The 11,569-nt window shown below is 44.6% G+C and overlaps 1 pseudogene; it reads left to right on the top strand.

Moving 5' to 3' along the window:
- Nucleotides 1-9,815: 9,815 nt before the first annotated feature.
- Nucleotides 9,816-11,025, top strand: LOC135274808 (large ribosomal subunit protein eL32-like; annotated as a pseudogene).
- Nucleotides 11,026-11,569: the final 544 nt, after the last annotated feature.

Below are 11,569 nucleotides of genomic sequence, written 5' to 3'. Positions count from 1 at the left end.
TAAGACATCCACTTCAATTTAAATTTCAGATAAATAATGTTTTTTAGAAATACTTTTTTAGAATATGTACATCCCATGCAATATTTAGGACATACTAAAAATGTATTCATTGTTAATCTAAAATTCAAATCCAACTGGGTGCTCTATATTTTTATTTTCTAAATCTGGCAACCCTACCACTGTGGGACTTGGGGGTAAGAGGAACTAATGCAAATATGTTGATGCTTATGCTGCTTCTCTTGCTGTGAGGAATAAAATCTTTTGTCTCTGACCCAAGAATCTTGTGTCTTCCATTATTACTCAAGTTGACTACCAAGTAGGGTAAAATCTTATGCTCTACATGGTTCTTTTTTGGGGGGATGGAGTCTCACTCTGTCACCAGCCTAGAATGCAGTGGCACAATCTAAGCAACCTCTGCCTCCCAGGTTCAAGTGATTATCCTGCCTCAGCTTCCCGAGTAGCTGGGACAACAGGTGCCTGCCACCATGCCCAGCTAATTTTTGTATTTTTAGTAGAGATGGATTTTCACCATGTAAACCAGGATGGTCTCAATCTCTTGACCTCATGATCCACCTGCCTTGGCCTCCAAAGTGCTGGGATTACAGGCATGAGCCACCGTGCCTGGCCTCACAGTTCTTTATAGATATCCCCAACCTAAGCTTGGAGCCTGGCATAGAGTTGGCCATGAAATGTATTTGTGGAATAAATAGTTGTCAATCCATAGGAATTGCTGCCAAGTACACAGAATCCTCAGTGATGAAGAATTTGTTACTGGTGCTTTGTACACAACTATACATCTCACTAATGCATTGTTGTTACTATGGTTACTATAACTAGATAGTGCTTCATAGCTTCCAAAGAGCATTTTCATGCATTTCCTCATTCAATTTTCCAATGACTTGCTGAAATATGTGTGATTTTTCTTACTTTAGGAATTAGAAAATGAAGTTCAGGGTGAAGAAGTGCATTGCACTAGGACATATCTCTTATAAGTGGCACAGTTGGGGGGTCACTCAACCACAGAGGACTTACAAAGATCTACTATGCACCTAGCACTGAGCTAAACGCATTACTTCCTTTATCAATGCCAAGTCTTACAACTTCCTTATGATGTGGGCATAATCAGCCCTAAAGGAGTCACATCCCTCCCAGATTTGCATAGAGGGAGAGTGTGGCAGAGTCAGAATGAGAACCCACGTCTGTTTGATGCTAATGCCTGAGCAAAAGTGGCAGGAGGTAGTGGGGTTAGGGAGGGACAGGGCCCAGCAGAGAACAGCATTCCAGGCAACTGAGAGGTTCCCCAACCAGTCCCAGGGGGTCATAACTAGCAATGAATAAATTGGCCAAATATGCCAAAATTGGAAACCATGGCCCCAACCCAGTTGGGAACTGCAGCACTAGATGGGGAAACTGAGGCAGTCCAGCCACACAGCCTAGATCAACTCAGCAACTGCACATCCTGGGACTTCTACAAATACCACAGTTCATTCCAGGGCCCACAGGGTGGGAGGCTGGGCTGCCCCGGGCCCTAACAGTCATAGAGATAGAACCATGATTCAAGTTGACTGGGAGAAGAAGGGGTAATGACGTTTTCTATATGTCCTTGGGGGAAAGTTGATCTTTTGGGAAAACACACTCTTTTACACCAGTTTCCTTAAGTATATGTCCCAAAACATTAGTTTCCAAAAAATAGAAAAGGAGGTTCTGTAGTCACATTGCACCAGAACAAGCCACAGACGAAACCTCCCGGACACCAGATTTAAAGAAGGTAATGGCTTTGTTTGGCCAGGAGCATTGGCGGACTTGCATCTCAAGAACCAAGCTCCTGGTCAAAGAAAATCCTAGCCATTTTAAAGGTTTACAATTCTAGAAAGTACATGTGAGAGGGTTGTGATTGATAAAGTAGGTGTGACCAAGTGGGGTTTGAGCAAGATTGAGCAAGAACAATGCTTTCCAGAGGGCGTTTCTCCATACTACGCCGATCTATAGCTAGGAGTGCAATCAAGGGTGGGAAGTTTAATCTTTCACCTCCAGGCCTGGTCAGCAGTGCCAGCCGACCTTGCTACCGACCTCATGCCTGCTATGTCTCAACTTTTGCTTCCTCCTTCTTTGATACAAGAGACAGGAAAGAAGGGTCTCTTCCCTCAACATAAGTTTAAGAAATGCCACAGCCCATCTTTCTCTTCGACGAATGGAGTCCTCAGTATATTAAAGGCTCTGAGAAGTTTGGTAGCAGGCCAGGTGCAGTGGCCCACTCCTGTAATCCCAGCACTTTGAGAGGCTGAAGCGGGTGGATCACTTGAGATCAGGAGTTCCAGACCAGCCTGGCCAACATGGTGAAATCCTGTCTCTTCTAAAATACAAAAATTAGCCAAGCATGGTGGTACATGCCTGAAATTCCAGCTACTCCGGAGACTGAGGCATGAGAATCACTTGAACATGGGAGACAGAGGTTGCAGTGAACTGAGATCGTGCCACTGCATTCCAACCTCGGCGACAGAGAGAGACTGTCTCAAAAAAAAAAAAAAAAAAAAAAAAGGTCCGGCAGCAAAGAAAGCTGTTGCATTAAAATTTTTTTTTTTACATTTTAACTTTTTTGTTTATTTTATTTTAACTTTTTTGTTTGCTTATTTTTGTTTACTTTTAGCCTCTACTGTTGTAGGAGTAATCAGTCTGAAAGTTTCTGAAAAATATCTGATCATGACTTCATGATATCATGACATTTCTCCCTCACTTGGAATGATTCTTTTTTTTTTTTTTGAGATGAAGTCTCACTCGTTGCTGAGGCTGGAGTGCAATGGCACGATCTGCTACAACCTCTGCCTACTGGGTTCAAGCAATTCTCCTGCTTCAGCCTCCTGAGTAGCTGGGATTACAGGCGTCCGCCACCATGCCTGGCTAATTTTTGTATTCTTAGGTAGAGGCAGGGTTTCACCAGGCTTCACCATGTTGGCCAAGCTGGTCTCGCACTCCTGGCTTCAAATGATCCACCTGCCTCAGCCTCCCAAATGCTGGGATTACAGGATTGAGCTACCTTGCTGGCGCCCAGTCCCATAAAGCCTTGAAGGCAGAATTTTCAAAATTTTCAATGGCAGACAATGGTGAAACCACATTTAGCCTCTTGAGCCAGAGGAAATGCAGCTGAGTTCAAACTTCCCTACCATGAAAAGGGGGCAAGGAGCATTACGCGCCACTAGAGCTGGCCTCAGGATGCAGAGGAAGCAGCTGCTGACGAGTTTGACATGCAGTGGGCCAGGCGGGCCCTGATGCCCTTATCTGCTCTCCTGCCAGCTCTTCCAGGGCCTGAAAACGGCACTGCTAGAGTCACCGCTTTCGCCTGTGGATGCATTCCAGGTTGCAAGTCTGTGAAGAAAATGCCATTACCCCCTGCCCTCAAAGAAAGGCCCTCTTGGATCTCACAAGGGTGACATTAGTGAAGGTATGGCCTGAGGAAATAACACCTGGGACGTTAGCAAATGTCACAAGAGAAAAACTGTTCCATGCTTACATAAGTTCTGACAACCTGCATCCTGCACACCCTCTGAAGAGAGTCACAGTGCATGCTAAAGTGCTGAGAAGTCCTGAGGGACCAAGATTTTGACTGCTTAGAGCAGAATGGCTATTTATATCTACCCAGCATGGGAAATGCTGAGCTTAGGAGATTTGGTCAGCAACTCATTAAGAAGCAGGCTTGTATGGCCCGGCGCGGTGGCTCATGCCTGTAATCCCAGTACTGTAGGAGGCCAAAGTGGGCAGATTATGAGGTCAAGAGATAGAGAGCATCCTGGCCAACATGGTGAAAACCCGTCTCTACTAAAAATACAAAAGTTAGCTGTGCATGGTGGCGTGCACCTGTAGTCCCAGTTACTCAGGAGGCTGAGGCAGGAGAATCACTTGAACCCAGGAGACGGAGGTTGCAGTGAGCCGAGATTGCGCCACTGCACTCCAGCCTGGGTGACAGAGCAAGACTTCATCTCAAAAAATAAATAAATAAATAAATAAAATTAAATAAATACAAAAGAACCAGGCTTACAGGGATGGACCACCAGGGCAAGACAGATGTTCTGTAAAGTGCGTAACCAAGTGGCTCAGATGTCAGGCAGACGTGAGTTCAAGTTTTGCCACCATGATTTAGAACTATATAGCCTTGGGCAGGTTACTGAACTTCCCTGACCTCAAATTTCTTATCTGTAAAAGAGGCATAACAAAAATTCCTATTTCCTATGTGTGTGTGTGTGCGATGGAGTCTTGCTCTGTCGCCCAAGGTGGAGTGAAGTGGCATGATCTCAACTCACTGCAAGCTCCACCTCCCGGGTTCCAGGAATTCTCGTGCCTCAGCTTCCTGAGTAGCTGGGACTACAGGTGCCTGCCACAACCCCCAGCTAATTTTTGTATTTTTATTGGAGAAGGTTTTGCCTGTTGGCCAAGCTGATCTCGGACCATTGTCTTGTGCATACCTGGGTGGTTTTTGTAAGGATTAAAGGAGGTATGCACAAGACAATGGTTAAATAATAGTAATAGCCATAATCATTGCTGTTCTTGTGTCTTGTTTTTTTTTCAGAGTCAAGGATACCCTACCAGTGCAGTCTTGTTTTTGTTACAAGGTTGTTTATGGAGATGGAATGGAGAGGGTAGATAACAGGAACTGAGGAATCATAAGGGGTGAGGAGGAAAAAGGCCAAGCATACATTTCACTGCCTTGGTAAATCCTATAATGTCAGAGTTGGAAGAAACTTCTCTTGCGATGAAGTTGGGGCAACCTAGCCGGGCATGGTGGCGCATGCCTGTAATCCTAGCTACTCAGGAGGCTGAAGCAGGAGAATCGCTTGAACCCGGGAGGCGGAGGTTGTGGTTAGCTGAGATCGCGCCACTACACTCCAGCCTAGGCAACAGAGCGAAACTTCCTCAGGAAGGAAGGAAGGATGGGAGGGAGGGAGGGAGGAAGGGACAATCAAAGTCCAGAGAGACAGATTTTCCCCAAATCACAGAGTGAATTAGTCTCAAACCAAGAATTCATTCATTTATTTTGCAACTATTTACTAAGCATCTACTCTACTATGTGGAAGCAGTCTGCATAATCTAAGAAACATACACAACACACACCAAAAATCTCAAGCTTGGAATTTACCTTACAGAAACTTTTGCAAAATGTTTTTCAAACAAGTGTATTTTTTATTTTATTTAATTTATTTTTTTATTAACAAAGATGGGGTTTCACCATGATGGCCAAGCTGGTCTTGAACTCCTGACCTCAGGTGATCCACCCACCTCGGCCTCCCAAAGTGCTAGGATTACAGGCGTGAGCCACTGTGCCCGGCCAACAAGCTTATTTTTTAAAGGGGCATAAGAAAATACACTTGTCGGCCGGGTGCAGTGGCTCACCCCTGTAATCCCAGCACTTTAAGAAGCTGAGGTGGGTGAATCACCTGAGGTCAGGAGTTCAAGACCAGCCTGGCCAACATGGCAAAACCCCATCTCTACTAAAAATAGAAAAATTAGCCAGGTGTGGTGACGGGCACCTGTAATTCCAGCTACTCGGGAGGCTGAGCAGGAGAATCGCTTGAACCTGGGAGGCAGAGGTTGCAGTGAGCCAAGATTGTGCCACTGCACTTCAGCCTAGGCAACAGAGCAAAACTCCATCTCAAAAAAATAAAAATAAAAAAGTGTATACAATATTGTATTTTTGTTAGACTCAACTTTCACAGGGATGTGGGTTAGAAATTCTGAATTTATTTTATCTATATCTTAGGATTGAGCAATTAAGCAAATATATTGTAGATAATGAAAGCCAGGTTTCTTTTGTTGGAGAAAAAAGTTAGAAATGAAGCAGGGCCAGGTGCGGTGGCTCACACTTGCAATCCCAGCACTTTGGGAGGCAGAGGTGGGCCAATCATGAGGTCAGGAGTTTGCGACCAGCTTGGACAACACAGTGAAACCCAGTCTCTACTAAAAATACAAAAATTATCTGGGTCTGGTGGCAGGTGTCTGTAATCCCAGCTACTTGGGAGGCTGAGGCAGAAGAATCGCTTGAACCCAGGAGGCAGAGTTGTGGTGAGCCGAGATCGTGCCACTGCACTCCAGCCTGGGCAACAGAGCAAGACTCTCTTTCAAAAAAAAAAGGAAAAAGAAAGAAAAATAAATAAGCAAAGCAGCTGGGTGTGGTGGTGGTGGCTCACGCCTGTAATTCCAGCACTTTGGGAGGCCGAGGCAGGACGATCGTATGAGGCCAGGAGTTTGAGACCAGCTTGGCCAACATGGTAAAACCCTGTCTCTACTAAAAACACAAAAATTAGCCAGGCATAGTGGCGAGGGCCTGTAATCTTAGCTACTCAGGAGGCTGAGGCAGGAGAACTGCTTGAGCCTGGGAGGTGGAGGTTTCAGTGAGCTCAGATTTTGCCACTATACTCCGGACTGTGTAACAGACAGATCAAGACTCTCCCTCTGAAAAAGAAAGAAGGAAAGAAAGAACGAAGAAAGAAAGAAGAAAGAAAGGAAGGAAGGAAATAAACAAAAGAGGAAAGTTGGAATAAATCCTGTGGTGATGAATTGACTGGAATTGGAGTTGTTGGTATAAACTCTTGAATATACAAACACACACATGCACATCCACACATATACATGTGGTTGAGTCTCATTAGTTGCATTGTTTTGGATATATACTAGATATATAGTGGCGATACACCCACATACGCACACACATACACACTTACACAGTTGATTCCCATTATTTGCAGTTGTCAAGTTTACCTTAGTTCCCTCCGGTCTGGGACAATTCCTCAGGCTTTGTCTTTCAAAGGTCTCTACACCTTTGAAGAATTTCAGCTACTTATTTTGTAAACAGTACCTCAATGTGTGTTTATCTGATATCTTCTCCTAATTCAGTTGAATTGTGTATGGGGGGCAAGAATTCCACAGGAGCAATATTGTGTCCTTTGTGCATTATATCAGGGGGTTCATGGCCCATATGCCTTATTACTGGTGACAGTAACTTTGCTCCTAGATATCTGCCAGGTTTTTTCCCTTGTAAAATTGCTACCAATCCTTTGTCATTAATAAGTATCCTGTAGGGAGACACTGAGATTCTACAAATATCCTGTTTCTCATCAGAATTTGGCCCACTTATTTTAGCAGCTCTCAAAAATTCTTGCCTAAGAATTTAATAACTCTTAATACTATGGTGTGCACCTAATGGTTATTTTCTATTTCTATTATTCTTTCTACATTTGCTAATTGGAATTCTGCTCTAACAAAAAGTCATCTTTGGCCAGGTGCGGTGGCTGACGCTTGTAATCCAGCACTTTGGGAGTTAGAAGCGGCCAGATCACGAGGTCAGGAGTTCAAGACCAGCCTGGCCAACACAGTGAAACCCTGTCTCTACTAAAAATACAAAAGTTAGCTGGGCGTGGTGGCAGGTGCCTGTAATCCCAGCTACTTGGGAGGCTGAGGCAAGAGAATCGCTTGATCTCGGGAGGTTGAGGTTGCAGCGAGCTGAGATCGCACCACTGCACTCTAGCCTTGGCAACAGAGCCAGACTCTATCTCAAAAAAAAAAAAAAAAAAAAAAAAAACCATCTTTCCTCCCTCATGTATTTATTTAGTCAATCATTTCTACCAATATAAATTTATGAATACTTAGTTTACCCTATGAGCCATGATCGATCACCATCATGGTTACTCAAATTGTCTCAGATTTTGAGTTATTCTTTACTTTTTTTTTTTGAGACAGAGTTTTGCTCTGTTGCCCAGGCTGGAGTGCAGTGTGCAGTCTCAGCTTGCTGCAACCTCTGCTTCCCAGGTTCAAGCAATTCTTGTGCGTTAGCTTCCCACGCACCTGGGACTACAGGCATGTGCTATCATGCCCAGTTGATTTTTTTTTTCTATTTTTAGTACAGATAAGATTTCACTATGTTGGCCAGGCAGGTCTCAAACTCCTGACCTCAAGTGATCTGCCTGCATCGGCCCCCTGAAGTGCTGAGATTACAGGCATGAGCCACCGCTTGTGGCCAAGTTGTTTCTTACTTTCTGATGCTATAACATCTTCTAGTTTCATCTATGTTTTCTCCATTCCAATCCTGGAATCAGCCATTTCTTCAAGAAAATGGAGGAGAAATTCCATGGAGTTCTTATTTCTTTCATTAGGGAATAATATTTGAAACTAAAATCTGGGTGCGGAATGTCCTCATTGCTGTTGGGGTGTCATGGATTCTAGTCCCTCTCCACAGACAGAGCTAGGGGCTATGTTTACATGTACTCACGTGCCCATTGTGATAGTTACCTTCATGTGTTAACTTGGCTGGGCCAGAGACATGTGGTCATGCATTATTTTGGATGTTTCTGTGAGGGTGTTTTTGGATGATGTTAACATTTAAATTAGGCTCTGCACGGTGGCTCGCGTCTGTAATCCCAGCACTTTAGGAGGTTGAGGAGGGCAGATGACCTGAGGTCAGGAGTTCAAGACCAGCCTGGTCAACATGGTGAAACCCTGTCTCTACTAAAAATACAAAAATTAGCTGGGCGTGGTGGCACACACCTGTAGTCCCAGCTACTCGGGAGGCTGAGGCAGGAGAGTCACTTGACCCCAAGATGTGGGGGTTGCAGTGAGCTGAGATCACACCATTGCACTATAGCCTGGGCGACAGAGTGAGACTCTATCTCAAAAAAAAATTAAATTAGTGGATTTGAGTAAAACAGATTGGCCTCCATCATGCAAGTGGGTCTCGTCCATCAGTTGGAGGCCTGAACAGAGCAAAATGGCCCACCAGCAGGAGGAAATTCTGCAGCAGATGCCTTTGGACGTGAACTGCAGCGTCAGGCCCTGGGTCTTAGCCTGCCAGTCTACTATCAGATCTTAGACTTGCCAGTCTCCATAATCGTGTGAGCCAATTTCTTAAAATAAACATCTTTCCCTCTACAGACACATCCTACTGGTTATTTTTCTGCTGAGAACTCTGACTAATGCACACACACACACATTTCTCTCTTTTTTTATATGCACATGCATGCATATGTATACTGATATGGTTCGGATCTGTGCCCCCGCTTGACTTAGTTTGTTTTCACGCTGCTGATGAGACATACCAGAGACTGCGCAATTTAAAAAGAAGGAGGTCTAATTGGACTACAGTTCCATGTGGCTGGGGAAGTTCTCATAATCATCACCGGAGGTGAAAGGCACTTCTTTACAAGGTGCGGCAAGAGAGAATGAGGAAAGTGCAAAAGCGGAATCCCCTGATAAAACCCCTCAGATTTTGTGAGACTTATTCACTACCATGAGAACAGTATGTGGGAAACTGCCCCATGATTCAGATTATCTCCTACCGGATTCCTCCCACGACATGTGGGAATATGGGAGTACAATTCAAGACGACATTTGGGTGGGGACACAGCCAAACCATATCATTCTGCCCCGGCCCCTCCAAATCTCATGTCCTCACATTTCAAAACCATTCATACCTTCCCAACATTCCCTCAAAGTCTTAACTAATTTTAGCATTAACTCAAAAGTCCACAGTCCAGTCTTATCTGAGACAAGGCAAGTCGCTTGCACCTATGAGCCTGCAAAATCAAAAGTAAGCTAGTTATCCAGATTCAGGTATTTCTTTACAGCATTGCAAGAACAGATTAATACATATGTATATTATATATTATAGTATATCTACATAGTTGACCTGGTACCAGATTTTGGAGGCAACACATTTCCCACTTGGGTGTGTTACTCTGGCCTATCTATTGAGTGACTTAAGAAGCTGCTAGTTTTGCCCTTCTCTCTTCCTTGGCGCTGCCTCCGGAGGTGACAGCCATCTCCTCCTCGGCATCATGGCCGCCCTCAGATCGCTTGTGAAGCCCAAGATCGTCAAAAAGAGAACCAAGAAGTTCATCCAGCACCATTCGGGTCAATATGTCAAAATTAAGCATAAGTGGCGGAAACCCAGAGGTATTGACAACAGCGTGCATAGAAGGTTCAAGGACCAGATCTTTTTTTTTTTTTAAGACGGGGTTTCACCATGTTGGTCAGGCTGGTCTTGAACTCCCAACCTCTGGATCCGCCCGCCTTGGGCTCCAAAGTGCTTGGATTACAGAAGTAAGCCACCACGCCCGGCCTCAAGGGCCAGATCTTGATGCTCAATGTGGGAAGTAGAAAAGTTCCTTTTTAAGGTTTCCTTTCTTGGCTGGCCACAGTGGCTCATGCCTGTAATCCCAGCCCTTTGGGGGGCCGAGGTGGGTGGATCACCTGAGGTCAGGAATTCGAGACCAGCCTGGCCAACATGGTGAAACCCCATCTCTAAAATAAATAAATAAATCAAATTTTAAAAATAAAAAGTTTCCTTTCTTGTTAAAGGATAAGGATGCTAATAACTTTGTTAAGCTCTATCCTATGTAGCTATTAAACATGCCATGCTTATAGGCATGTAGTAAATTCTATGTCTTTGTACTTTAACCAAGGCATCTGTGCTGGACGTGTTCACAGGCATGTCCCTGCTCTCTCTTGCTTTTACCTGTTTGGAAAAGTTTTAAGTTGTTAGCCAATCAGGTTTTAGTTTAGATTGTGAGGTCTGGCTCTAGCCAAGGGAGATCAGACACAGCAGTAAGAATGACCCCCAAATGCATCAGGAATAAATTCGTGTGCTTTCCTTTGTTCATTGTACTCTCATGGCATGATGGCTAGCGAGGGTACTCTTCCTGCAGTCCAGGAAGTAAAAATTGCATTGCTGAAAGATCCTTTGTCTCAGTGCTAATTTTTCTTTGTGGCACTGAACATCTATTTCTAACATCTATTTCCAACACCCAACATTGGTTATGGGAGCAACAGAAAAACAAAGCACATTCTGCGCAGTGGCTTCTGGAAGTTCCTGGTCCACAACGTGAAGGAGCTGGAAGTGCTGCTGTGTGCAACAAATCTTCCTGTGCTGAGATTGCTCACAGGGTTTCCTCCAAGAACCACAAAGCCATTGTGGAAAGAGCTGCCCAGCTGGCCATCAGAGTCACCGACCCCAATGCCAGGCTGCTCAGTGAAGAAAATGAGTAGACAGCTCATGTGCACGTTCTGTGTTTAAATAAAACTGTAAAAACTGAAAAAAAAAAAACAAAAAACCCAAAAACTGCTAGTTTTGAATGGGACCCAGAACAGGAGAAGACTCTGCAATAGGTGGGTATGTGAGGACAGCTGGGAAGAAGGGCTGGAAGGGGAAAAGAGATAAAGGGAAAGTGACACTTCTCTGTGCAAGCAGCTCTACCACTTCGGCCGTATGATTAAACAGATCCAGTGGTTCTTGAGGTGTCAGTGGCAAGAGGGTTGCTGTTTGGAGCCTTTGGCCAACCTCTACAGGCGAATCACAGCACAGGCCCTTAGGATTTTGGAGCAAGGCCTTGCCATCATCTGCAGATAACTACTCTCCTTTTGAGAGACAACTCTTGACCTGCAGCTGGACTTTGTAGAAACTGGATGCTTGGCCATGGGCCACCAAGTTATCGTGTGACCTGACTTGGGCCACCAAGTTATCATGTGACTCAGTGGGCATTATCTGAGCCACTAAGCTGTAAAGTTGGGCATACACAGCAGCACTCCATCA

The sequence above is a fragment of the Aotus nancymaae genome, unplaced genomic scaffold (assembly GCF_030222135.1).
Source record: "Aotus nancymaae isolate 86718 unplaced genomic scaffold, 86718_ANA_hifiasm-v0.15.2.pri h1tg000003l, whole genome shotgun sequence".
Classification (NCBI taxonomy): Eukaryota; Metazoa; Chordata; class Mammalia; order Primates; family Aotidae; genus Aotus; species Aotus nancymaae.
The sequence above is the reverse complement of the archived record's forward strand: the minus strand, read 5'-3'. Positions and strand labels throughout refer to the sequence as shown.